The following is a 24,325-nucleotide window of genomic DNA, read 5'->3' on the forward strand; positions in this document are numbered from 1 at the left end:
GTCTGTGAGTGAACAGTCAGGGGATAGTTTGGGGCTTGGGAACTCCCCAGTGAAACTTAGGGACCTTAGGCCATCTGTCCCCAGGTCTCACCTTCTACTCCAGGCTGCAGGCAATCCAACTTCCAGCTTTCCTACCTGACCCTGCTACCCTTCTGGTGACTTCGGCTAGGGCTCATTCTCAGGGTTTCCAGTTGTTGTCCGGTTTTGTAAAAGAGAAGATATTATTTGAGCTCTGTGTATGGGAAGTGGATTGAGACAGTGCTCAAACACAAATTGAGACATGAGCATCCGTTGTTCCCCACTTAAGTCCTACTGTTTTATGTCATAGCCCGGCTAGAGATCATATTTTCTGTGGAGGCCTCCTCTACATCCTATTGTGCTGCTTTGCCATTTGTATAATCAGGTGTGAGCTTGGCTGGGGTGTTATTGCAGGTCCACCTCTACTGAGTATGGCTAGCCCAACAAGCAGGCAGTTTTATGAGTAGCTTGGTGGAGAGTTCATCCATCTTGATGTTGTCCAGGACCTGTAGCTTCATATTAATGCTGAACAGTTTTCTTTCATAATCATATGGTTCATGACAGTGTCATCTTTGACAAGCTTTATCTCTCTCACCTCTTGCAACTTTCTTTTAAGGTAACACACAATTGGCAAAAAAAAAAAAAAAAAAAAAAAGAGTTATTTCACTTTGTAGTTTTAAATTTATTTCCTAAATTTCTTCAGGGAAAAAACTAATATGATTTTTGGCGTGAAATTTACATTTATTTATATTTACCAGTTTGCATAGCCAATAGCATGTGGACTATGGAGCCAGACATTTGGATTTGAATTTTGGCTGAACCACATACTAGCTTTGTGTCTATGATCAAGTTGCTAATTTCTCAATGCCTCAGTTTCCTCATCTGTATTATGGAAATAATGAGTAGTGCCTACCTCTTACAGTTTTGTGTAGATTAACTTCAATCACAAACAAAAAAGGTTAGAACAGTACCAGGCCGACAAGAAGCACTCACTAAATGACAGTTTTTACTAATGTTTTTGAGATGTTTCAGTACTTATATCTGAAGCATGAGCCTTTACATCTTGGTAAAACTGACCTCATTTTGAAAATTTATCAAATTGTGAGCTAAGTGTTTAGAATATCATTGATCATGAGAAATATTTTTCTTTTAATGAAGCATTCCAATCAGGATATTGTTTCAGTGGAAAAAAACAGCTCTCTTTTTATGAGGCAGTCAGTGCCTTGAACAAGGTGTCACATCTAATGATAGAACAACCCTAAAAGTGAAAAAAATGGGTTTTCAGCATAAACCTCTGCTCCAAATTTATTAAAACCCATTAGATACTTTAATTCTTGTATCAAATAGTGTACAAAGTGTGTTTTTTTATGGTTTTGGAGCCCGGGAGCAGGTTCATTGAGGACAGAGGCCATGCTTGTTTCATTGACTGCTCTATATGGGCTGAACAGTAGTGGACAGTGGTCGCCCCATGAATGTTTGTTGACTAGATACACATCCACTGATGGCTTGAGGGTTTGAGTCATGAAGAAATTAACCATATGTAGTTGTTGTCTTTTTACACATTTCTCTTATTTCAACATTCTGGGAAAAAAAATTTTTGAAAGAGGTGGCATTAATATAAAAAGCTATGTGATTAAAAGTCAACTATTTGCCACAAGGTAGATTATTTGTTGATGGTAAACTTCCCATATGAAGTATAATATTTAAAACAATTTGACCAAGTTTAATCTAGTATTGTATGAAATTTTTGTTGAAATTTTTGGTCACCAAATTCATTCTGGCTTTGAGACCTGTGACTGCCACATGTCACCTTACATATCTGACCCCTTCATTGATGTGACAGCCAACATTGACACACCTGGTTCTCACCTAGCCTTCTCCCTCCCTTTGCAGATTCATTCCTCTCCTACGGTTGCTCCTGCTGGTGTCCTCTCCAGAGCTCTTTGACAAAGCTTAATCACAGAGTCACAGTTACATTAGTTTTTACAGTGCCCTTAGAATAATAATACATTTTGTATGTGTCTGTCTTTTTTTTTTTTTTGCGGTACGCGGGCCTCTCACTGCTGTGGCCTCTCCTGTTGCGGAGCACAGGCTCCGGATGCGCAGGCTCAGCGGCCATGGCTCACCGGCCCAGCCGCTCCGCGGCATGTGGGATCTTCCCGGACCAGGGCACAAACCTGTGTCCCCTGCATTGGCAGGCGGACTCTCAACCACAGCGCCACCAGGGAAGCCCTGTATGTGTCTCTTTTAATGGATTTATGACAAGTTACCCTGAGGTAATTTGAATATGAGACATGGTGAAGTTCTACTTAAGACCATTTCTTCCCTACCCCATGCAGCCTGAGTTCCTGGAAAAATCCAGGGCACCACTGCTCCCTTTCTTCTCAGTTCCTTCTCCATGCTGAGCATTGCCCAGAGAGTAAAGGACAGCCAAGACTCCTTGCTTACAAAAGCCTCAATCATGGGGTCCAGCTATTGTGCAACACCCTTTATCCATTTTTCTTCCCAAAAGAGCCCTTAGGCTGTTAGGAAAACTGGTGCTGCAGAAGCACAACCAATCTCTTTTCTTTTAGCACAGCGAATGGTTTTATCTTGGAACATTGCCAACAAAATCATAACCTAAAAAGGACTAAGTACCTCAGGAGAGCTACAGATAAAATGCTGCCTAGAGTTAAAGGAGAGAGAGAGAACATTTCTGGCTGGGATGATGAAGAAAGCCTTTAAAAAAGATGTGGTAGCTGAAGGTGCTTCTTGAAGAAGGAACTTGGAAAAGGCAGAAATAAAAGACTTTAGGGACATTTTTGAGTCATGACTCTATCACTCTGCTACAGAGTATTGTTGAATAGTTCTCAGGTCTATCGTTTGTTTTTATTTAAAATGACAGTGTAATTCCAGATCCCTAGACCTCTTCCACAGCTTCACAAACCAGTGGTTCTATGAATGGGTAGGATTTAGAAAGGCAGCGATTGTGAGCATTAGAGACAGGGAGGAAAGTAAGCTTAGGTCCGAGGTGTGTTTGGGAAATGATGAGTAATCTATGGACAGAGTTAAGACTTGAAAGGCAGAGAATAGACTCAGCATGGGAATGAAATTAATGAACTTTATTTTGAGGACAGAAGTGGGTTGGTGCCCTTGGTTTTCTGGGGGCAGAGATTGAATGTTTTCATATGGACACAGAAGGAAATCACCACCTTAAGAGATTTTTCAAAGTCCTGCAAAATGTATCTTGTAAGTTAAGAGCACCTAGGAAAAAATTGGCAAGCTAAGAATTTAGCTTTGCAAGTGACCTTGTAATATGTTTTTAATTCCCTGGAGATAATTATATTAATTTATATTTTTCATTGTCGCTGGTAACGCTGACAGACTATTGTGAACCGTAACATTAATTTTCACTGAGTCCCATCCTATTTTCTTGTGGGTTTGGGCTAATGTGGCATGATTATGTTATCTTAGATTGAGGAAGAAGCAGACTGTGATTTAAAGTACATATGTTGTGAAGGAGTCTCAAAAGAATCGGCCAAATATGAAACGATAAAAAGCACCACTGGAGGTAAGAGGAGATAGAAAATATGTAGCATCCAGTTTTGTCTCTCACAGGACTTACAATCAATCTAGTTAGGGATATCAGATGGACACAGCCATTCAAAATGTTAAATGAAGTTCTATAGAACTTTGAGAGTGGGAGAGGGAACTCGGGCCAAAGGCAGGGTTACTAAAGTTAGCAAATAAAAATATAGGATGTCCAATTAAATTTGAATTTCAGACAAACAATTTTTAGCATAAGTATATCCCAAATATTAAACAAAACATACTTATATTAAAACACTATTCATTGTTTAACCAAAATTCAATTTAAGTGGGTGTAGTGTATTTTATAAGGCAACTTTATAAAAAAAAAAGTACACCTTATCCTATGGCTTGGTGGATGTGAAAACCTCTCAAAAGAATGGGATCTTTAGAGGAAAGAGGAAGCGTATAATTTAAAAAGTAGGCCACCATTTGCAGAGGGATGATGAATAAAACAGGTGGTCTAGAATGAAGAGCTTATGTAGAAGACAAATGTGGACCTGCAGGAATTCACCACTCTCATTACCTGGAAATTTAAAACTGATAGGTCCAATGACCTCTGAATTGAAGATATCAAAGTTAGGTAGATATGATTTTTATGTTTTATAACGAAAAGTTCATGGATTATTAATGCTGGAAGGAAATCTTAACAGTCATCTCTCTCCTCATTTACAGATGAAGAAAGCACAGCCCAAATTCACAGAGCTGGGACCAGAACCCTAATCTTCTGATTCTCAGGTTAATGTCCTTTTCATTTCATCATGCTAGGTATATTTTTCTTATTTCTCAAATAAAGTAGTAGTTTCAAAACAACAGTGGTCCCAAACCAACAATCTATTGGAATGTGAAGGTGAAAGCTAAGTAATGAAATTCTTTTCTAAGTTCCATCGTGAATCTCTCAAGTCACCTCAAGCAACTTTGGAAATCTTCCTTGGGTGTTCAGATTTCCCTGGGGTGCACTTCTTTTATTAGCCCTCAGTGGGGCAAATTGTTACTGACGGCCTAAAAAGTTTAGAGAGGCAGTTTTCCTTTAGAGTTCTGGTAGTGGTTATTTTCCACAGACAACTAAATTCTCCACACACAGATTTGTGCCAGAAAATAATCTTCCATGTGTATCAGTGTCGTAAGCAGTGATTGGCTTGGGTTGAGCGTGTAAATAAGGCTTGACTTTACTCAAAGGATTAGTCCCTTAGTCACTTCATTCCCTCCCTAAACTTTGTCACTGAGAGACCCTCACACAAAGCTGGCACTGGAGATTTGGCTCAGGTGACCTCCCAAGTGTGGCCTGCTCTTTTTCCTAAGTCAATAAACATGTTCAGCCATCATCAAATTAATTTATTGAAAAGAGCCCAATAATTCATAAATTTAATTCAGCGTTCCCCTTTTAGGTGAGATGAGGTTTCTTAGGAGTCAGTGACATTATTGCTGTAAAATAATGAAGAGTCTAAGTGGAAGTGTCATCTGAGAAGTTGCCAAGGATGTGGAAGTCCCATTTTATCTGAATGTTCATGGATATTTGGTGATAACTGGAGCTTTTCTGGCAACCCTGAGCTATATCTTCTGAATTATTATCTACCTTGCCTACATATTCAGTTGGTCATAGAAATTCATGAATTCACTTATTTACCACTTTTGTTTTTTTCCATTTGCAAAGCACTGTTGTGACCTCATTAAAAGTTATTATTGGGGAGAGAGGTACTTAGAAATCGTCTATTCTCTTCTCTTTATTTTACATATTAGAAAAATTGAGAACCAGAAAGAGAAGTGACTTTCCATAAAGTCACCACTTGCGGGCAAAGTGGTGACAAAATCCTAGTTCTCCTGTCTTCCAGTCCTGACTCATCCACAGATTGCCTCAACCCTGGTGGAAATGACTTTGTAAAATATAATTGGTGGGATTGTACCACCAATACAAAACAGCTGCTAAAGATTACAGCTGGTATTTGAAATGTTTACTATTAAATAAACATTTAGTTGGTACTATCAAACTGCCAAATGTTCTCTCCTAATTTAGATGAATAAAGGCATAAGGAGCAATGGATCAATTTCACATTGCTTCTGAACAGGAAAAATGAAAACCACTTTTCGACGTTGTTAAGGTACTAATGCAGTTAGCGGCCTGTCAGGTAGCGAGTTCTCTGTCAGCAGGGTGATAAACAACTAGATTGCCCTTTGGCAGGGATGCTGCATAAGAAATTTTGAAATGGGTGGGAGATGGAGCTTGATGATATTTTTAGTGTTTTCTCCATCTCTAAGATTCTATAATCAAGCTGAGGAAGTCCTAAAGGAAACCCCATACCTGGTCATTTAAATCTAGAAGCGATGACAATAACAACAATAATTGAAGCACTATATAGGATGCTTAATAATAGTACCTACTCAGACATGGAAGGCCAATATCAGTTTCAGTTTTTCCTTTTGCTATCGTTCATTTGAGTGTTGAAGTGTCAAGAGTAGAGATCACCTGAGAAAATGTTTGTAAAGAAGAAAAGAGAAACCAAGGCAAAACTTCGCAGTTGGGAGTGGAAATGACTCAGCAAAATATCCTGATACATAACACTGAGAGGTCTGCTGTGAGTCCAGTTGTTTGGAGCTGGAGGGTTGGAGAAGAGACCAATTCCTTTGCATGGTGGCAACGGGAAGATTTGGAACCTTACTTGCAACTTGAAACATGAATGGAGGACCACACATAATTCAGTTATACTTAAGTGTAATTTTTCTTTAGATGCTTGGAAACTAAATGTATGGCTCTGTTTGATAGCACCCTGGCTTTGTGGTCCTTCAGGGAATTGCAGTCTGATGAAGCTGAAGAAGGGTACTGAGATGTCCCAACTGACCTTCCTCCATCTCCCATTTTTCAGAAGAGGAAATTGAGCCCAAGAGTAGTTCAACAACTTGTCTCAGGACACATAACTCATAAGTGACAGAGCTTAGTCTCCTGGTTTTACTTTGATTGGGTTGGTGGCCATATTTCAAATCATTTTCTGAGTTTCACTTTAAAGGATATTATGGAATAAACCATTACCTCATATGAGTGTGTGTGTGTTACCAGGTCAATTCTTGCATTTGATTATGCTTCCTCACATCCCAAGCAGCCCCTGAGCTGGCCTTGCCATTTCTATTTTTAAATCACAGGGTAAATCAGATATGTGCACATGCAGGGAATGAGTTTTCTGCCTGGCAGTGAGCATGTTACAGTAGATCTCCCCCACCATGTCAGCATCTCTATTAAGAGTGACACTCACCTTTCCTTCCCCCTAGCGATGACAGAATCCTGGCCATTTTTCTTTATTGCCAGTGGATTTCCAGGTGACTGACAGGTGGTTGTAAGAATAATTCCTCCTGGACAATTTCCCCCAAATCTTATTCTTTGCTCCACCATTTTCCTAACTACTATCTTGAGAATAATTGTTCTAGGAAGGCCACTATACAGAGGTTACACATAGTCTCTAATTTGCACATTTTTTTCAGAACTGGGAAGAAATGAAATCCTGCTCTGAGTGGAGAGATTCTGCCAGAATCACCTTTTTAAAAACAAAAACAAAAACCCTCAGAGTTTGAATGTCAGTCATAAATTGCCATTCCTCCTCGTTTTTTTCCACTTCTAATAATAGTCTCACATACCTCCCTTCTCCACATATACACATGTATGAGTTATTAATAGAAAACTAAGGCAAGAATGGGCCCTGACCAAAAACAAAAAGATTGAGTCCCAGTGTGGCATGTTAAAAATTATAGAAGATGGGCTATACATGTTTAAAATATATGAGAAAAAGAACAACCTGATAGATGGATGGATCATGCATCTGAACAGTGAACTGAAATGGAAATGTAAAAGGCTTTTATACAAAAAGATGCACAACTCTTACATAATAAGAAAAATAGAAATTAAAATTATACTGTGATCCCATTTTTTACTTATCAGACTGGCAAAAGTCCAAAAGATCAAAAACATACACTGTTGGCAAGGCTGGGGGGAAACAGGTCCTTTTCATACACTGCTGGTGGGAATTTATATCAGTACAACCCCTATGGAGGGCAGTTTGGTGGTATCTGTCAAAATTACAAATGCGAATATGCTTTGACCCAGTAATACCACTTCTGGGAATTTATCCCATAGATGTACTTACACAGGTGCAAAATGATACACCTACAATGTTATTAATTGCAGCCTTGTTGTAGTAGCAAAAGATTGGAAACAAACCACTAGACTGTCAATAAGAGCCCTTAAAATAAATCATGGTATATCCATACAATGACTTAAACAAGAAGGGAGCTCTCTATATACTGATATGGAAAGATTCCCAAGATATATTAAGTTAAAAAAAGGGAGGAGAAAAGTAGTGTCATAATATACTACATTTGATGACTCAATAAATGGGAGTGGAGGAACAATGATACCCAACACAACAACAAAGACAACTCTGGAAGATTCCTGAGAGACTGATAGCTTTGCTTGCCTGTGGCAGTGCTGAGGCCTCTGTGTGATAACTGAGAAGCTGGAGAAGGAGGGAGGAGACTCTTCACTCCATAGAGTTTGACTTGTGACTTACGAATGGATCGTGTTCCATGGAAAACAGGACCACAGACCTAAGTTCTTGAATAAGTTGTTTTCTAAGTTGACAGGCAGGAAGGAATAAGACTTGGGTTCAGGAAGTCACACTGCAAGCTGTTTGTTGTGATGGGTGACAACATTGTGGAGTATTCTGTGGTGTTGACTTACAGCTGGGCTATGGGGTTAGCAACTTTGATGAGCCTCTATAAAGAGTGCTGACAGCATACTTCCGAAAGAGGTCACACTATTTGAACACTATTTGCTCAGAGGAGAAAAACACAAGGGTCTTAGTTTTCTGAGCAGTTAATTGTCAGTCTATGTGACAAGTAATTCTATTATGAGGGGTTGATTTCTCCTTCACGTACCTGTTAAATAAATAAAAATTTAAAACTGTAGCACAAAAGAGTCTCTGACTAACAACCTCCTATTCCCTCCTTGTAAAATTCATAGGAAGAAACAGAATAGACAATGTATCTTAGCAACCTGGTGAAATGATGGCAATGAGCAGACAGAGAGGGAGGCTGGACTAATGTCCACACTGGCTGTCTGCTTCTGCTGCCTCTCCCTGGAAAGAGAATAGGTTTGTCCAGTTGAAGTAAAAATCATAGCCAACACTCACTGAGCATTCCTAAGTACTAGGCAGTCTCAGGAGTACTTTGCAAATATTAATTCATTTAGGGCTTCCCTGGTGGCGCAGTGGTTAAGAGTCCACCTGCCGATGCAGGGGACACGGGTTCGTGCCCCAGTCTGGGAAGATCCCACATGCTGCGGAGCAGCTGGGCCCGTGAGCCATGGCCGCTGAGCTTGCGTGTCCGGAGCCTGTGCTCCGCAATGGGAGAGGCCACAACAGTGAGAGGCAAAAAAAAAAAAAAAAAAAAAATTAATTCATTTAATGGTCACAACCACAACATGTGATAAGGAATATATTTATTCCCATTTACAGATAGAGAAATGGGGTGCAGAAAACTTGCTCAAAGTTCCTTAGCTAGTGAAGAAGCAGAGCTGGAATTTGAGCTCAGGCAGTCTAACTCCAGAGCCCACGTGCTCTTTCTGCCCTATCATCGCCACCTCCCACTCTCAACCCTCACAACATTCCTGCCACCAGTGAAATACAAGACTCCACCCTACAGAAAACTTCCATACAGTAGATCTGATTGTCCAGCCTGGAGTTTTTCCTTCACATCCTCCCCTTCCCAATGAGTATTTCCATGTCCATACCTACTCACAGATGGAAACCCCCAGAACATTTTTACAATCCTAGTTAGAAGAATAGGAAAGGAGGGCTAAGGGTAACAAATTTCTTATTTGAGTATGCTCACCATTACTCCTTCTGGAAATCCTCCCTCCTCAGTTATCTTCACACTCAACTCTCCTGATTTTCTTTATACATTGTGGACCACTCCCATCTGGTCTTATTTGCTGGTTGATTTCCTCAGCTAATAAATGTGGATTCCACAAGGCTGAACCCTAACCCACTTCTTAAGCATCTTAATTCTTCTTCCTTGGAAATCTGATGAACACCCATAGCATTTTCCACCAAAGACTCACAAATCTTCACTCACCAAAACCTCACAAATCTTACAAAGCTGAAACCTGTATTTTGAGTTTCATATCAGTATTTTAACTGCCTTCTTGACATTGTTGCTTGGATGACTCAACAGCTTCTCAAACTTAAATATTATCAATAATAATCTCATACCTTTTCTCTCCAAACCTGTTTTTTAAGCTTATCTCAATGAAAAACTCTACCATTTAGCCAAGTAACACAAATTAGGACTTAAGGGGCATCCTTGACCCTTCTTTCTCCTTCTATCCCCTTCTCTTGCCAAGTTCTGTCATTTTTGCTTCTCATATGTCTCTCCAATCTACCCACTTCCATCCCTATACAAAATGCCTGGTAAAAGCTACCATCCTCTCTTACTCAGACCACTGATATAGTCCCTAGCTGGTTTTACTGTGTCCATGATTGGTCCTCTAATTCATTTTTACTCTCCAATCAGGGAGATCCTCTAGAGAGCAATATCTGCATATTGTTACACTGCTTAAAACCTGGTTAGTGGCATTCCATTGCTTTCAGAATAATGTCCTTAATAAGACTGGCCAGGTCTACCTGAGCTGTCCCCTGGCTACTTTTGCAGAGCATTGCCTTCCACAAGTCCCCTTGTATTTTGTGTTCCAGACACAGGCTTTTCAAACCTCCTTGGTGCATTTACATTTCCCTCATGTGGAATGCCTTTCCTCCCATTCCTTTGAATGATTCCAATTCACCCTTCAATGATCAGCTTAGATGTAAATTCCACAAAGAAGTCTTCCTTGATCACTACCCAGATTGAATTTGTTTCTGCTCTGAAATATATGTTCACCTCATTACTCTTTCTCCTCACAGTATTCACAAATCCACAATTATATACTGTTGGTATTATTTATGTGTGCTTCCTTGAGGGATGATGTCAAGAATGTTTTATTTTACCCCTAGTGCTTAGCGTAGACATGCAATTCATAGTTATGACATGCCTGGATGCATGAAAAAACAAATGAATGAATGAAAGAAGATGACCAAAAGTGAAGAATTACAGATGAAGGTAGATATCCTCTGGCTTTTCATACATTTTATCTGTTCATAACATCAAAGCCCAAGCTGAAAAAGATGAAGAAGCACTGTATTAGAAAAAAGTCTTCTAGGGACTGAGGTTCAGCTAAGAAAGAGATTTGACCCCTAACCAAGAGGGCAGAGAGAGGAGTCCCAGACAAACAACACAGCAACAGAGGATTGGCTCCACTTCTCTTCCAAGGTGAAGAAAAAATTCATTTACTATTGAGATCTGTAAAAAAAAAAAACATTTAAAATAATGGAAAATTTCACATCAAAATATAATGAAAGTGAACTACTATGAAAAAATCATTTAATATCAAAAGCACAAGAAAATTTGAAAACAGTTGCATTCTTGCTAGAAGGCAATAGGATCAAGTCTCCATAAAAGAATAATTGAAAACCATATTAGAAATGGAAAAAATGAGATGAAAATATTAGTGGATGAGATGAAAACATTAGTGGGTGAGATGAAAACATTAGTGGGTGAGATGAAAGAGATGAGTACATTAAAGAACAATTGCAAGAAAACCAAAAACACGGTAGCAGAATTAAAGTCTATACTGTTGGCGCTAAAGAACAAGGACAACATAATGGAAAATTAAACCAGTGATTTAGAGGACAAACCTATGTTTAACCATAATATGAAGCAAAAGCAAAGTAAATTATGAAAAAAGAGAAGAATAAATGCCTCTGAATAAATAAATAACAGAATTATAGACATTCCTGAAGGAGGAGCTGGAATAATTGGATCAGAATTGATGGTCAAGTGTGTAACCATGATAACAGTTAACTTTTATCAAGCTCTTCTTTGTGTGCCAGTTATGTGATAAAGCAGGTTTACATCATGAGTACATTGTTACAGCTGCACCAAACAGTACAAATAGATAATGTTTATCTCTATTTCATAGGTGAAGAAACTCAGGCACCAAGAGGTGAGGTAATTTGTACTAAGTTCTACAGCTCACATATGAGAGAGCTCTGGCCATACCCTGGCTATTTGAGTCCAGCACTGCTACTCCTAATTAGTATGATTAATTTTTTTAAAATTTGAGTTAAAGAAAATATGTGATCACATAAATAGAAAGGATTAATAACTTTCTCAGTAAAATTCATAATTAGAATATTGTAGCAAGTTCATATTCAGAGAACTCTGTAAAATAGACAGTTGCTGCAGATGCCAACTGGGGCCTCCCTACCCCTGACAGATCTAAGTAAACTATCTTTAACCTCCACTTCCATTGCTTCAGACAACCATTTTGAAGACTTCCCAAGTGATTTCTGAAAATTCCCAGGGAGCTTACTTTTCCTTTAGCCTCCTTGCTATTTCTCTGACTACCCAGACACTGTGTCTGTTCCACCTTTATCAGTTGGTGTGCCAGACCCAGTCCCTCCCTCAGTTTCCACAGAGCCACATGTTACATCTTGACACCAAATCAACTATTCACGTTCATGAGTTGGGAGACTTGGGAAAGGTCCTAAAGAGGTTTTGCAGAATGTGATGTAGGTTGTAGGCCACCTGTCTGACTCTCACTTCCCTTTCTCTTTGCTCTGTCCTCCAATCTCTCTCCTCTCCCCCAACCCCTGCCTCACACACACCAGTCTAACCAGTTCCCTTTGTCAATGCTCTTAGAATCTTGCCTCCTGGCCCTAACAGTTTATTGATGTTCTCTTTTGAAAAAGAAAATAAAAAGCAAAAATAACACAGGGGTCTCCCTGAAAGTTATTCTGTGCATGTTTTTTCCACCTTGTTAAAAAGAATAAACATTCTCTGTTGTTTGAAGAATATGCTCAAGGTTAATTTAAACAAATAAATTTATATTTCGTAAATGAAAGGAATAAAGAATAATTGTAGGGCATATAAGAACTCAGAAAATACACCATTCAAGTACTGTTTTATTTAAAAAAATGACAGGAACTCATAGAGAGATTAATTAAATTTAAGAACTTACTCATGAAAGGCAGCAGAGCAAATCTACTGAAATCATGGGTGCAGCACCTTGCTGCATGGCTTTCAAATCCTGGTTCTGTTGAAAACTAGCCATGTGACTGTGGGCAATTTATTAACTCTGTGCCTCTGTTTATTCAACTATAAAACAGGGATAAAATTAGTACACATCTCATAGGGCTGTTATGAGGATTAAAAGGGTCATTATTCTAATGTGCTTAGAATTCTTGGTACCTAGAAATTGCTATGCAGTTATTGTTAATTGTAATAAGGAATGTGAAAGTTGAGGCATAAAAGATTGAGAAATAAACATTGAAATCATCCACTTAAACACAGAACTAAAACTAAATAATTTTTGTAAACACGGTTTACAAAGAATTTGAGAGATGATATATGTATTGTAAGAAGAAGAGTGATTTATTGACAAGCTATATAAAAACCCCAGTTTATAATTTTTTTTTTTTTTTTTTACGTTACATGGGCCTCTCACTGTTGTGGCCTCTCCCGTTGGGGAGCACAGGCTCCGGACATGCAGGCTCAGCGGCCATGGCTCATGGGCCCAGCCGCTCCGCGGCATGTGGGATCCTCCTGGACCGGGGCACGAACCCATGTCCCCTGCATCGGCAGGCGGACTCTCAACCACTGCGCCACCAGGGAAGCCCCCCAGTTTATATTTTAAAGGAAGAAGAGTAGTGTCAAGGCAGGGGAATACAACCATGCTAAATCTCTTCCTTTGTATAGACAGGACTCAAGAGATTACAATCCATTCTTGATTTTAATAGTTACAGAAAATTAAAACATAGTAAAATGATATTTTTGAAAAACTGAAGGGTATTCACGAATAGATTTCAAAACAGGATATAATCCTTTCAAGTCTCTGGAGCACAAAAAAATCAAACAACATATATTCCACATAGTAAAATACAGAAAATAAAAGAAAGACCAAAGAAGTATAATAAATAGAAAATGTGAAGTAATGTGTTATCCGAGCCCTTTGGTTGCAAATTCAAATACTCTTGGGTTCCTTAGGGTGAGAAGGGGACCTGGGGAAGTCCAGGTGCTCAGGACAACAGCCCAGCTTGATGGAGACCTGGAATGCCATTTGGCTGTTGGCCTGGTTGTGTTCTACTCCCCACGCCAGTTCCCCAGGGCAGCCCATCCACTGTCCTCTCAGCATCCCCAGATGCCACCAACCAACTGTTCTCTCATCTTCTCCTCTCCTCCTCAGGACTTCTGCTCATGGTCTGTGTGTCCTCAGGGGTTTGTACCTCTCTCTTGACTGCTGACTCACTCTGTTTGTCTTGCTTTCAAACTCTTGAAAGGTGAAGGAGTGATTGGGCTGCCCAGTCACCACTCTGTATAGGGTGGCCTACTGAGGTCTCGAGTCCACCCATTTCATAGAATCTCTTTGGATCAGGTGGCTGATCCAACTCAGTTATATTACCTGTTTCTATTCATCTAGTCCTATTCCTGGTCATATTACATCTGCTCAGCAGAGGCACAAAGCCTTAGGAAGGAGTTGTGGATATTGTGGGCACTGTGGCTTCTCAGAGGAAGACAGTGTCACTCAAAGTGTCATTGCATGATCTTTTCAATTACCCTGAAGAAAGACTAAACAAGGCAGAGAGTGAATGTAAATTATCTTAACTCCTCTTTTATAAAAGGCTTTCCATTTGTAAAATTTCAAGTATATGTTTTTTTATAAGTAAAACAGCTCTCAAAAAGTTTAAAAAGCAAAAACTGTAACAAGAAAATTCAAGCATAAGAACAAGTGACAATATTAATTTTAAGTAAAGTAAAATAAAAATTGTACAAAATAAGACAAAGGGTCATTTTTAATTGATAAAAGATGTCATCTAAAGCAGAGATTTATATACCAATGAATAATATCAAAATAAATTTAAAATTCATAAGAAACATAAAAAGAAATTTGCACAAAACAGGACACTTTAATATATATCCATCACTCTTTAATGCATAAAGTAGACTAATTGAGAGATTTGAATATAATAATAAATGAGGTTGCATTGATATATATTAAATAAGAATTCATTTTTTTTAATCCAGGCAATTTCCATAAAAATTGCTTTTATCAAGAGCAGTGTTTATCAAAATGTATGGTTTGTGGCCAAAAAAAGTACATAGATACACAGTACTGTTAAAGAAACATACTGCTATATAACACCCTATGGACGTAAATTTGAAATTCTCAAAGAAATGGATGGTTTTCTTGGAAAGATACATCTTCGCGCATTGATTTATAGAGATGAAAAATAATTGAAAAATAGTCCTCAAATACTTCAGCTGATTCAAAAAATATGTTATTTCAAACTTTGAAAAAATCGAAAATTCTCTTGTACCAGAGCATAGAAAAACAATGGAAAGTATTTAGCAAGAAAATTAACCGAAAACCACCAAATCCAACAAAAATATTTGATAATACAGAAAAGATATACAGAAATCAGGATTTTTCCTGTATTCTAAGCAAAAGCACATAGAAATTATCTTAAAAAGCAATTTTTAAAATGAATACAAAACCACAAAAATATATAAAGCAGTAAAAAAATACAAAAACATATAAAGTAGTCAAGTATAAAATGTGCTATAGTCACATGAAGAAAGTCAAAAATGTTAACTGAAGGGCATAAATATGACTTAACACATGAGAAATATACTATTTCTATATATAGGAAAACTAAATATTATAAATATGACAGTTCTGATTGTAATATACAGGTTAATTCAATCTTAAGTGATTCTAGAATTTATCTGGAAGAATAAAAATTGTCAAGAAATCTTTTGGCTTGTAATTTTCTTTTTTTGTGATATCTTTGTCTGGTTTTGGTATCAGGGTGACACTGGCCTCATAGAATGAGTTCAGAAGTGTTCCTTCTTCTGCAATTTTTGGAAAAGTTTCAGAAGGATAGATGTTAACTCTTCTCTAAATGTTTGGTAGAATTCACCTGTGAAGACATCTGGTGCTGGACTTTTGTTTGTTGGGAGTTTTAAAATTATTGATTCAAATCAGTTGATAGCCTTATGGGAGTTCCCTTGTATGTTATTTGTTTCCTTTCCCTTGCTGCTTTTAATAGTGTCTTTATTTTTAATTTTTGTCATTTTGATTACAATGTGTCTTGGTGTGTTCCTCTTTGAGTTATTACTGTATGGAACTCTGCACTTCCTGTACTTGGGTGACTGTTTCCTTTCTCAGGTTAGGGAATTTTTCAGCTACCATGTCTTCAAATATTTTCTCAGGCCCTTCCTCTCTTTCTTCTCCTTCTGGGACCCCTATAATGTGAATATTAGTGTATTTGACATTGTCCCAGAGGTCTCTTAAACTGTACTCATTCCTTTTCATTCTTTTTTTTTCTGTCCAGTGACAGTGATTTCCACTGCTTTGTCTTCCAGTTCACTGATCTGTTCTTCTGAATCATTTAGTTTACTATTGATTCCTTCTAGTGTATTCTCCACTTCAGTTATTGTATTCTTCACCTCTGTTTGGTTGTTTTATTTTCTAACTCTTTGTTAAAAAGACTAACTTCTCACTCTGTGTATCCATTTTCCTCCCAAGTTCTTTGATTATCATTACTCTGAACTCTTTCTCAGGTAAATTGCTTATCTCCACTTCACTTAGTTCTTCTTCTGGGGGGTTATCTTTTCCTTCATCTGGAACATGTTCCTCTGCCATCTCAGGTTGTCTAAGTTGCTATTTGTATTTTTATGTATGTGGTAGGATAGGTATATTTCTCAACCTTGGTCTTATGTAGCAGATATACTATGTGCCCCAGTAGTGCACTCCCCTCTTGTCTCCCAAGCTATAAGCTTTAGGGATTCCCCCTAACAGGGTTGCGTGGATCCTTCTATTGTGATGGGCTGACTATGTGGGCAGTCTGTTAGGCTTGGTTAGACCCTAGTCTGGTTGGTTGCCAGGTCCTGCCCTGAGTGAATGCTGCTGGCTGCTGTTTATTAAGGCCTGGTCATGAAGCAGCTTGTTGTGGAACCCGAGGGTATCCCAGGGCTAGTGCTGGCTCACTGGTGAGCAGAGTCAGGGTTCTGAAGACTCTGGAGCTGTTGCCCTCCCACTGGAAGGTGAAGCTAGGTCCTGGGGTAAATGCTGGACTACTGGCAGACAGAGATGGCTCCTGGAGTCTGGATGCAGGGCCCAGGGATCCCAGAGCTTGTTTCAGATGGTGGGGGAGGAGAGAATTCCTGACATACTTAGGTATGGAGTTCAGAGTGTCCTGAAGATTACATTGACCTGCTAGTGAGCATTGCCAGTGCCCAGCTGGTACCAGAGTAGGGTCTGGCCTGCTGTTGGTGGGTTGAATCTGCAGGCTGTAGGATTGTAGTTTCCTTGCATCTGGTGTCTGCCCCCTAGTGAGTGAGGCTAGTCTAGAGGCTAGTGCAGGCTTCCTGGAGGGAAGGGGCTGTGCCTGCCAGCTGGTGGGTGGAGCTGTGTCTTGGCCCTCTGGTGGACAGGGCCATGTCTAGAGGTGGCTGTGGGCTCAGAAAGTCTTGAGGCAGCCTGTCTTTTGATGGGTGGGGTTATATCACTACACAGTTAGTTGTTTGGCCTGATGTATCCCAGCACTGGCACCTACAGGCTGTTGGTTGGGGCCAAGTCTTGGTGCTATTGAGCCAAGATGGCAGCCACCAGCAGCAGTGTTCATGAGGTTGAATGTTCCCAAATATGTCTTACACCAGTGTTCATGTCCCCAGCATAAGCTGTAGCCCCCCACCTCTCCAGGAGACTCTCCAAAACCAGCAGGTAGGACTGGCCCAGGCTCTTATCAAATTGCTGCTCTTGCCTTGGATCCCACTTCACATGAGATTTTGTGTGTGCCCCTTAAGAGGGAAGTCTCTATTTCCCCTAGTCCTGTGGGGCTCCTGCACTTAAGCCCCACTGACCTTTGAAGCGAAATTCTCTGGGGGTTTGTCCTGTCAATGCCAAATCCCCCAGCTGGGGTGCCTGATATGGAGCTCAGAACTCTCATTCCTATGGGAGAACCTCTGCAATATAATTATTCTCCAGTCTGTGGATTGTCCACCTGGGGGGTTTTGCATTTGATTATATCACAAGTCTGCCTCTTCTACCCATCTTGTTGTGGTTCCTTCTTTATGTCTTTAGTTGTAGATCTTTTCTGGTAGGTTCCAGTCTTTCTCATTGAGAGTTGCTCTGCAGATGGTTGTGATTTTGGTGTGTTCATGAGAGGAAGTGAACTCAGGGTCTCTCTACTCCACCATTGTTGCTGCTCCTGCAGATCTCTGTGCAGGGTCATGGAAAGTTGAGGGGTTCAGAGGGGCTGTGTCTCCCATGCCACAGTTAGGGTTGTGGCTGCTTTGTTGGCAGCTCCTCAACACCACTGCCACGAATATTTTTTAAAAAATTAAAATTATGAGGGAATAATTATAACAGTATGGTGTTGGTGTTAGACTTGACAGACTGGGTGACTAGAATAGTATAAAAGCCAAAAACAGAGATTAGTATAGATTAAAATTATGAGCAGTTAGATTTAGAAATATTGCTCATAGGTTCACCTGTTCATAAGCCCAAAGTGATTGTGAGGGTAATGTAAGATGGCTTCCCCTAAAATATTCCCACCAAATTAGATTGAGATGTAGTCTTTCAGTGTTTTAAATCCAGGCACATCATTCAGGTTCTTGCTGCTCCTCATTCATTGGCTCATCCTTTTGGAAACCTTATCCATTTTGTGGAAGCTGATAAAGTCTCCCATTGTAGACAGCTCTCTCCTTGAAGGTCTCTTAATGAGCCCTGAAGACGCTCAACAGTTAAAATAACGTCACTTGCTATCTCACTGCTCATTTTGTTATGCTGATTAGAATACACACAGAACGGTCTACATAAATGAAGCAGTTTAATTTATAACATTGAAGCCAAGAAAAAAAGGTAGATATTTCTTTAATCACACAATGGGAAACCATTGTGGGATTAAAAGTAATGGAAGAAATCACAAATAATGGTTGAAACATTAAACAAGGCGTAGTTAGTATACTTTCAGCTGAAATTAACAGCACATACAATTACTTAATTGGCCTAAACAATAAGAAATTGTATTGTTTCACAAAACTGGAATCCAGAGAGAGAGCACATTGCAGAGCATTGACAGATCCTTTTCTTTGTGATTAGTATATCTTCACTCACCTCTGTTGGTTTCATTGTTCACAAACTCCTCTTGTGTTGGCAAGATGAATATAGTAGGTCCAGGTTTCACATCTGCAAACCTTCTTAGTTTGGATTCCCCAGAGGGCAAAGTCTACATACTACTATTTTATTAGAAAGCATAATTCAAGAGAAGCAGGAGTGAGGGAAAATGAGAGTGAAGCAACAATGGAGGGAGAGTCAATTATCAAGTTGACTTCTGCTTGGTATCAAGCACCACTGATTGCTTGATTTTATCATATGCTTGACCCACCAAGAGGTTACAGAAACATTTATGTATCAGGATTGGCTTTCCAGACAGAAGGAGAGAGAAGAATTTATCTACCACTTTTCTCAAGGGTCAAAGTATTACTCAACATAATTCCCCTGAACTTCCAGGTTGTACATATGTGTCATTGAGCAGGTCCCATATCGTCTCATGCTTCAACATCAACAGGAAAGACCTGGAGCATAAGGAAAAGAGAGGAACACAGTGCAAATCTGTCAGATTATAGCCACATGAGGTTGGTAGAGTCTACACAGACATGGTTACCTCAGAGGATGCCAATATGGGAATAACAAGGAAATGTCCTCAATTTGATAAAGGGCATCTACAATAAACATATAGCTGACATCATCTACTATCATCACTTCTATTCAACATTATGCTAGAGGTTCTAGCCAGTGAAATACAGCAAGAAAAAAAAATGCAACTGAATTAGAAAGGATAGTATAAAACTATTCTTTTTTGCAGACAATATAATCATCTATGTAAAAGTAATATGAAATTTACAAAAAAGATATTAGAATTAATAAGTGAATTTAACAAGGTGGCAGAGTAATAAGTCATATACAAAAATCAATTGTATTTATATATACAAGCAACAAATTATCAGAAATTACATTTAAAAAATAATGTCATTGATAATACCATCAAAATATTTAAATACTTAGGAATAAGTATAAGACCAATACACATAAAACTGCATATCAGTGCTGTGAGAAAATAAAGGTCTAAATAATTGGAACAATATGCATTGTTCATATGCCAGAAGATTCAATATTGTTAACATGTCAGTTCTCTCCATATTGACTTCTAAATCCCAATCAAAATACCAGCAGTCTCTTTTTGTAGGAATTGACAAGATGATTCTAAAATCCCTATAGAAATGCAAAGAATTTGAAAAAGAAAAATATTGGCAGAATAATACCACCTGATTTCAATATTTATTTTAAATCTATAGTAATCAAGACTATATGGTATTGGTTTTAAGATAGACATAAGGCCAACAGAACAAAATAGAGAGACACTTGTATATGAAAAATTTGTTTTGGACAGTGGTACAAAGACAACTAAATGGAAAGAAGGTAGTTTTTTCAATATATAGTACTGGGACAATTAGATATTCATATTTTTTTTAAAAAAAGGAAAGAAAGAAAAACATACCTTCAATCAACACTTTGGAACTTTGGGCTAACTACAAAAATTAAGTCAATGGATCACTGACTTAAATGTACAATCTAAAACTATAAAACTTATAGAAGAAAATATAGGGACTCAATTTCAGCTCCTACATGTAAAGAACTTGGAAATAATCATTCTCTTCCTTAATACAAGAAAAGCTAGACAAGCTGAATATCAAGAACTTTTCTTGGACCCGTTAGGGACCTGAAATTACAGGGTAAATGGCCACCCCAGAATCTGGAGAGACAGTCATATCCCAAGTGTTACAACTGAGATATGCTTAACTGGAACAGAACACACACACACACACACACACACACACACACACACACACACCCCCGAGCCATAAACTAGAAAGAATGCTTACATGGTATTTTGGATGAATTGTTGAAGGCTGAGAGTGAACTACTGTGAGAATAAAAAAATTCTGGGGGCTGTAGTCTTAGGGAGAGCCTTCACACTTTTGTGATATTTTCATCCAGGAATTCTACCAGGTTCTCATGGTAATGCTCTGAAAAAAATCTTCTCATGGCTCCATCAGTCCCCTCTAGATGAACCTCTACATAACCTCAGAACTCTGTCTTAAGCTCTGAGATTCCTTGACATAAATGGCTTCTCAATCAGTTTCTCTGTTGGGAAAATCCTCTATAGTCACTTGTGAGAAGTCTTTAGAGAGTTTTCAGAAACCACTGTTGCCCACCACAACACTCATTGGGTTGCTGTCTCAAAGAATCCCTCTTTTACAGAGCATAGATTACTCTAAAAGTTAACTCAACACCCAGGGACATTCTGCATTCTCTTTTATCTTAAAATGTTTTAGTCTCCTTTGTAACTGTCGCAGAAACAAGAAAAGCATAAGCCATGACCCTATATGAACCAATAATGGAGGACCTGAGGAGATTTGGAATGGTTCTGTGGTGACTGGGTAGACAGACAACCTCAAAGTTTAAATGGACATGAAACCCAACTTTAAATATAATATTGAAGAAAGGGGTGGAAGGAACGCCAAACGGAATAAGGTTGTCTGCCACCAATCCAAATAGAATGGGACTCACAGCTGGAATGAAATTAAGTCGAGAAACAATAATGATATTTATTTTGGGAATCTAAAGTTGTGAACTGAGATTTACATTCCCTAGGACACTCTTCTTAGGATAAAACAATATTTCTGTTTACTGAAGGCAGGGGAGGAGATAGTCTTAGCACCAGGGCATTGAGAGATCCCTAGATCAACTAGGACTTTTCTGACATTAATGGGTGGTTGCGAAGAGCACCAAAGAAAATGAGGTCACCTGATAATGCTCCTACAGAAAAATATCAATGACTCAGGACAAAAGTAGCATTTCCAAATCCCTCCTTCCATATTTTCTGATAACTACCCTCCTCCCCCAATCTCTGCTTTTTGTAAAAAATTAGGTTTTTTGGTGATAAGAGGGTTTTATCCTTAAAGTTGTTGTTAATGTTTATTTTTGTGAAAATATGTCCTTTTGAGTCAAATTGGAATCATTTCATGCCAGCAGGTATTATGAAGTCAGTAAAATTTCCTAAAGGGCCTATGAGACAGAGTAGGCTTCATTTTTTTCTATGTTGCATTGAGACTTGACGGCATCTATGGCTACTATAGGAAGTGTTCTATCACTGCTGATAGGGGGTATCTCCCAACTCATCAAGGACAGGTCTGTGCCATAGGCAGTCACTGCCCTCCAGGCTCGCTTCTCATGCCAAGTAAATCTTCAGAGTAGTCTCCGTGGATGGGTGAGACTTATGTCAAAGTTTATAAGATGCATACATATCCTGGAGACATTAATCTTCCCTGTTGGAAAGGTATAAGTTAGATGGTATTACAAATTAAATATTTGGGTGTGGCTACAATCTAGAGGTTCTTATAGAACAGACATAATGGTTGAGTTGGAGATGATGGAAGATGGAGTCAGTGTTGGTAGACCAAGGATATAGCTTGAAGGAGGTATAAGAAAGGTAAAATTTAGTAGGCAACCAAAAGTAGTGTTATATCTTGCCTTAATCCCCTATTTCCCATTCTTCCAATGCCCACAGGTGAGAATTTACAGAATCTTTGGGCACCTGCTCAATTATGACTATTACTAATTCATACTGGTCACTGATCCTGATCCAACATATGTCCTATGTCTTGTAACTATGTTATCATCTTTTCCACTTATGTCTAATTCTCTGATTTTGGTAACCTATCTGCAAGCTGGGATCCTCTAGGACTATAATCTACTATGTTCCTAGAACTTCCTGCTCTTGTCCCTGTATTCCAGCTACTTGTTGTCACAGACCCTGGACTAGTATGCCTATCATAGGGCCTTCCAGATACAAATCTCTGCCTACTAAAACATCTTTACTTTCACATTCTCCCAAATTTTCCTGCTGCTAAGAATCGCCTAGAATTTGACTGATGGTCTTTGTTCTAGAGCCTCCCTGAGTTCTTTGCCCCACAATAAGGATATGCCTTGTCACCAGGACTTGAAACATCCCTTCCTTTCCCTGTCAATCCTGCCTACTGTGGAGTGTGTGGGCAACCAGACTTGGGGAGTTCCCCAAAATGAAGAGATCAAATAAGAGCCAGGGATCAAAGTTATTTGGACAATTGAGAGTTCAGGACACTACATTGTGTCAGATGGCAAAGGAAAGGGAAATGAGGAATGAGCTCTTTGACAATATGTCAAGGAACAGCTAAAAGTGGGGACACTTTTTCCTCGAGGCCTCCTGTTGGATGATTCTATATTTTGAGCTCTGTTCCGAACAAGGCAGTTACATGCTTTCTCTTAGGGTTAGAGTTCATGACTCAACTTCCAGGACAAAAGCCAACCCATATTTCTGAGGCAGAAGAAGCTGATTTACATAAGAAACTAGTAAGTAGATTAAACTAAATGTGTTATGTGATAAAAGATACGGACAAATATTATAGAAAGCAAGAAGTATGCTTGACGGTTATGAGCTCATGCTTTGTAGTAGAACGACTTGAGTTCAAATCTAGACTCAACAATTGTGAATTCTGTAACTCTGAGCAAAACTCTCAGGCTCAGTTTCTTTTTAGATTGAATGACAATAATAATATAACCTGCCTCATAGTGTTCTTGTGAGAGTTGAATGAAATAATGCACAAAAGCACTTGGAAGTGTCCCTCGTACACTACTTATGTGCCAGTAAGTGTTGTCTTTCTTGTTGATAGAAAATAAATCTGCAAGCCAAATGCAAGAGAATTTAGCCTATGGAGAAACTGTCATCATACATAAAATGAAGTTATTGCAGGTATGAGGCAGTAGAGCTGTATGATTAATACCCAGGTCTTATACTTACACTTCAGTTGTCTTACTAGCTGTGAGACATTGGCCATGTTATTTAACCTCTCTGAACCTGACTTCCTACATCTGCAAGGCATGTATATTTCATGTATATGTTGAGAAAAAGCATGTGAAATGCTTAAAGCAGTGCCTGGTCCTTAGTAAATTCTCATTAAGAGATAACAATTGTCCTTTCATTTTACTCTAAGTGAAATAAGCCAGCCACAGAAAGAGATACAGCATGACTCCACTTATATGTGGTATTTAAAAGAGTCAAATTCATAGACTCAAAGAGTGGAACGGTGGTTCCCAGAGGCTGGAGGGGGGTGGATATGAGGAGTTACTAATCAATAGGCATAAAGTCTCAGTGAAGCAAGATGAATAAGCTCTAGACATCTCTGTACAACATTGTCCCTATAGTCGACAGTCACGTGCTTTACACTTAAAACTTTGTTCAGAGGGTAGCTCTCATGTTGTGCTCTTGCCATAATAAAATAAAATTTAATACATAAATAAAGAAAACGACAACAGAATAAAAGAGGTAACAATTGTCATTAATGAAACCATTAATCTAGGTGTGAAGGCCTAAAGGCCCTGGCTTAGAGTGATGAGAATGGAGGCAAAAGCACAAATCTTACAAATGAAGGAAGAGCCAAGGGTGTGTGTGTAAGTAGGCAGGCAGTGCTACCCCTTAGTTCATATTTAGATGAGTCC

This window comes from Delphinus delphis, chromosome 13 (genome assembly GCF_949987515.2).
Source record: "Delphinus delphis chromosome 13, mDelDel1.2, whole genome shotgun sequence".
NCBI lineage: Eukaryota > Metazoa > Chordata > Mammalia > Artiodactyla > Delphinidae > Delphinus > Delphinus delphis.